The 4,920-nt window shown below is 36.6% G+C and overlaps 1 long non-coding RNA gene across 1 annotated transcript; it reads left to right on the top strand.

Annotated features, from left to right (window-relative positions):
- Positions 1-216: 216 nt before the first annotated feature.
- Positions 217-1,791, top strand: LOC112745443 (uncharacterized). The gene is made up of 2 exons (XR_003813678.2): positions 217-412; positions 1,285-1,791. It is a non-coding gene; the product is annotated as an uncharacterized lncRNA (long non-coding RNA).
- Positions 1,792-4,920: the final 3,129 nt, after the last annotated feature.

Here is a 4,920-nt window from a genome sequence, read left to right as displayed (position 1 = left end):
ATTGACCGGTCGAACTGGTTCAACTGAAAACCGACAATGCAAGCAGTTCGGTCCTCCTCCTATAACTGTTCGGAAGAAAACCGGCAAAAAACTGTCGAACCGGCTAAGAACTGGCCGGTTGGGTCAGACTGGCAACCAGCTGGTTCTCCCAAAACGACGCCGTTTTTTAACTTGTTTTTTTTTTTTTAAAAAAAAAAAATAACCCGATCCAGAGACCAGAACCCATCCCCCCTTGCTTTCCCCCATTCGGCCATTCATTCGTCTGAAGCGAAGGAACCCTAGCCCTCTGAACTGAAGCAAAGGAACCCCGAACCCTAGCCCTCATCGTCGCCGCCGTTCTGAGGTCATCAGCGCTGCCGCCGTCCTCAGCACCGCCGTTTCTTCCTCTTTCCCGCTTCTTCCTCGAACCCAGGTGAGTGCTCCTCGTCTTCATCTTCTCTTAACTTCTTATTCAATTTTTGTACCATATTTCTTCAATTCTTCTAGGGTCTTGGCTTGAAGTTTGGTTCTTCAATTCTTCTTCTTCGGTCTTCCGCCTTCGTTCTCGTTTTTCGGTCTTCTTTGTATGTATGGTTCTGATTGCTGTGGAAATTCCAAAATTTGTATGTATGGATTGGTTGCTAATGCTGGAAAGTGGAAACTGTTACTCTGTTTTAGTGTTTTGCTGTTTTTGTATGTATGTATGGATTGCTAATGCTGGAAATTTGTTTGTGTTTTGCTGTTTTTGTAACTGTAACTCTGTTTTAGTCCATAACACCTAATATGCTGGAAACTTACTCTGTTATGTAACGGCTACTCTGTTTTAGTGTTTTGTTGTTTTGTTAATGCTGAAAACCTACTCTGTTTTGCAATATTGTTGAATACTGTAGGCAGAATTTGGGTTCTGGCTCTGCTGTGCTGCTGCTGCTTTGTGTTTTTGTAAAATTTGTAGATGATAATTTGATTATTCAGCTCAGGGTTGTGTGTTTTGTGTTTTGTGTTTTGTGTTTTGTGTTTTGTGTTTTAGATTACATAGAAAAAAAAACCAATTACTTGAAACACTTGCACACAAACATGCCCAGAAAAAACAACTGCAATATTGAACGAATTGTTGTTGTGTTATGTAATTTTGTGACTTAATTATGCTCAGATTTTGTGACAAAATCTCCCCTACTCATCCCTTTTGTCCTCATCAGAATGCATAACATGTTGCCTGTACATAGTGTTTTTAGTCCTCTAACCTGAGTGCCTAGCTTTGGCACTGATTCCCTAAATAGAGTATTTGGTGATCAATTTGTATGTGAGGAATTTGAGCCACCTTGTACCACTCCTCCCTACTATTTGGTTTAAAAGTCTTGGAGTCAGCAAAGGGCATTCTTGGACACAAAGTTGATTAAGGGAGGAAGGAAGTTCTTCATCAGGCAAGGAATAAAGGATGTCACGGCCATGAATTTCAAGTGTATGAAGAGCATTCAGATGTTGGAAACTCTGTAGTTTAGCTTCTTGAGACACTTCAATGTGCTTATGGGCAGTGAGCTTATATTGGGAGGAAGTATCATGTCCTCTGAAAATGAATCCACCATCGGCATGATTTCTAAATCAAAATCCCAATTCTCTCAGCGAATTGAATCGAATCAACCAGGCCTTCCTCTTCTTTTTCTTTTAGTTGATTCTTAATTTTTCTAATAGATGTAACTTTCTGAATCAAGTGGATCAGATCATGTACCTTTTTTATTTGGAATATTTTAGGAGACGCATTCGAAGAGCTATTTTGTTATTATGTTTGCTATAATAATATTCACATGTTGTATATGCTTGTGATTGTTCGGTGTTTACATTTTCTTTTCAAATCACTTGTTGTGGTTGTTCTTTGATGTAAGGCTTTGTATTTGTGTGTGAGAATATGTGATAATGTTGAATCCTATTGCATCTAACAGGAGTTCTTGGAATATCCTCATCTTTGGTCCTTTATAATTTATTTATTATTTTATTTTAAAACAGTTTTTCCGGTTGGACCACCGGTTAAACCATTTGAACCAATGAACCACTGAACCAGTGACTAGATCGGTTTTATGACTGGTCCGATTTTCAGAACTTTGATTTTTTATTGACTAAACAAAAAAAAAACCAGAACCCCAACATGGATTACAGCATAAGGGGAATATTGGAAAGACAAAACCCCGTAAGAAAAAGAAAATGACACTTTACTAATTGAAAAAATTGACACTGAAAAATTTCTTCTTCTTCAACCTAGCATCCTTCCGACACCCATTTATAGTGGTAACTTTCTTATACTCAAAGACCTTACTACTAGCTCTCTAAGAACTTCAGGTAATCTTCAATCATTAGCTCCATCTTCGTTTTTTTTCTTCTTTTTTTATTATAGAAGAACACTACCCATACCAGAGTAGTACGAAAAATATCTTTTTAAGTTAGAGTATCAAAATATTATTTTGCAAACCATAAAGTATTTTAGGAGACTAATGGTTTCAATTTCTAAGTTCAAACCAGGATTTGATTTCTGAATTACTATTCTTGTTGTCTTCGAGAATTTCTTCAAAGTTGGTATGAGCTCAATCGGTCTGATAACCATCTCAAGGTTTGTTTGAAACCCTTTATTAAGACCTTCCTCTCTATTGTTCTCTTTAGTTGTTATTAGTTTTGAGGAATTGGGACTGATTTAAATTTAGCTAGCTTAAGGTCTTTCCAATTTTTTTTTTAATGAACCCAATTTACTGCTTACACAATATCATAACATTTGGGTATTTTTTTCTTTTCTTTGTCATTAGTATGAAAAAATTTTTATGTAGATTTTTGTCATTACTACCCAATTCACATTGATTTGTTAATGATATTATGCAATATGAAAATTTTTTTGTTTTTTTATATATTGATAAATAAGAACATTTGGCACCATATTTCAATTATTACAAATGAAGATATTGGAACAAAATTTTTACATTAGATTTTGTCCCTCTTGAATGCTCATTCAAATTATTGTCCATATCCTTTTAAACTTTGAACTATTGAACAACATATTAGTTGATTGAAAAAAAGATGATAAGAATCTTTATAACACTCATAAATTATGTCGCTAGTAACCAAAACGTATACGCAGTTGTATTGGTAAAAAATACTAAAGTTCTGTTTGTACATTCACACTTGTTATTCTGTACTCTCATCATGTACTCCTCATCATATACTCTTACATTAGCAAAAATAAGAAAAAAATAAAGCTAATAATTCTTCCAATGGCAAACATATAGACTACTATAACACTCTACTACTCAAGAGTTGCTTAAGCAGTAAAATAGAAGTGGTGTGATGGTGTTAGGATTTGGTTGAATTAGTCCTGCATTGCTTAGGATAGTAAATGGAGTGGGTGGCCTAGACTATAAATATGAGGCTAAGTTCTCTATTTGTTTTTGCACCAGTCAGAAACACTTTAAGCTTATATTTGATTTTTCTTTTCCTCTATACTCTTTGATTAGAGAGTGTTGTGAGGTGTAGTTAGATATTTGCTTTGAGAGAGTGTGGGTGTACTGGGGTTCCGGTGTTAGAGAGAAAGAAGTCTATGTGTTGTAACAATTTTCACATAGTGATATTCTCTGGTTGTCATTTGACAACGGCCGTGGTTTTTTCTCCGGTAATTAGAGTTTCCACGTTAAATTCTTGTGTTGTGATTGTGTCTATTTTATTTCTCTGTCAAAGGTGTTTTCTCAAGGGGGAATGGTGTCTTATTCCCAACAAGTGGTATCAAAGTTTCGGTTTGGTGGGATTTATTCTTAGTATGCTCTGTGGTTGCAGCCTAGTCTGACCTTCCATATCAAAAAAAAATTTTGTCCTGTAGCTTGAAGTTGATCTTTGGTTGCTGTTGTTGTTGCTGGAAGGCAATGTAATGTGACACTGTGAGAGTGCAGTTTGGAAAGGTTCTGGCTAAGGAAAGACCTAGTATTTAAGTGTGTCCATTGTGACCCACCTCTCTTTCTTGGGGACCCTTCCTAGTGCATGGTCTACAGTTGTGTTATACTATTCTAGTATACGGTTGCAACAATGTCAGGATATTCAAGTGCTGTGAAGCTTGAAATAGAGAAATTTGATGAAAGAATCAATTTTGGCTTGTGGCAAATACAAGTTAAGGATGTGTTGATACAATCAGGTTTGCACAAGGCGTTGAAGGAGAAGATCTCTGGTTGCTCCCTCTATGAGAAAAGATGATGTTCTCTAGAAGACAAGAAGTATCCTCATGGTATTACCGCACTGTCATGGATAAGGATAAGTTGTGGCAATCGGATCCACAATTGCACACGGGTATTGGTTGGCGTTGAGATGCAAGGTGTGTGGCGGAGTTATGTCGATGGCTGAAGAACTTCTAGGAAAAACCAATTTGGAAGTTGCACCATGAATTTTCAGCAAGGTTTCGATCTGTACTAAGGCGAAATGCTTGGAGTGGTCTAATTCCAAGTGAGTATATTTTCATGGTGGAGTATGATAGTTCTCTGAACTATGATTGTCGGTATAGACAATGACAGCAAAGAATTGTCGGTGTTGACAATGGAAGCTGAAGATGTGTGACTATTTCAATCAAGGTGGAGATTGTTAGGATTTGGTTGAATTAGTCCCACATTTCTTAGGATAGCAAATGGAGTGGGTGGCCTAGGCTAAGTTCTCCATTTGTTTTTGCACCAGTCAGAAACACTTTAAAATTGTATCTGATTTTTCTTTTCCTCTATACTTTTTGATTAGAGAGTGTTGTGAGGTGTAGTTAGATATTTGCTTTGAGAGAGTGTGGGTGTACTGGGGTGCCGGTGTTAAAGAGAAAGAAGTCTATGTGTTGTAACAATTTTCACATAGTGATATTCTCTTGTTGTCATTTGACAAAGGCCGTGGTTTTTTCTCCGGTAATTGGAGTTTCCACGTTAAATTCTTGTGTTGTGATTG

This window comes from Arachis hypogaea, chromosome 2 (genome assembly GCF_003086295.3).
Source record: "Arachis hypogaea cultivar Tifrunner chromosome 2, arahy.Tifrunner.gnm2.J5K5, whole genome shotgun sequence".
Lineage (NCBI taxonomy): Eukaryota > Viridiplantae > Streptophyta > Magnoliopsida > Fabales > Fabaceae > Arachis > Arachis hypogaea.
The sequence above is the reverse complement of the archived record's forward strand: the minus strand, read 5'-3'. Positions and strand labels throughout refer to the sequence as shown.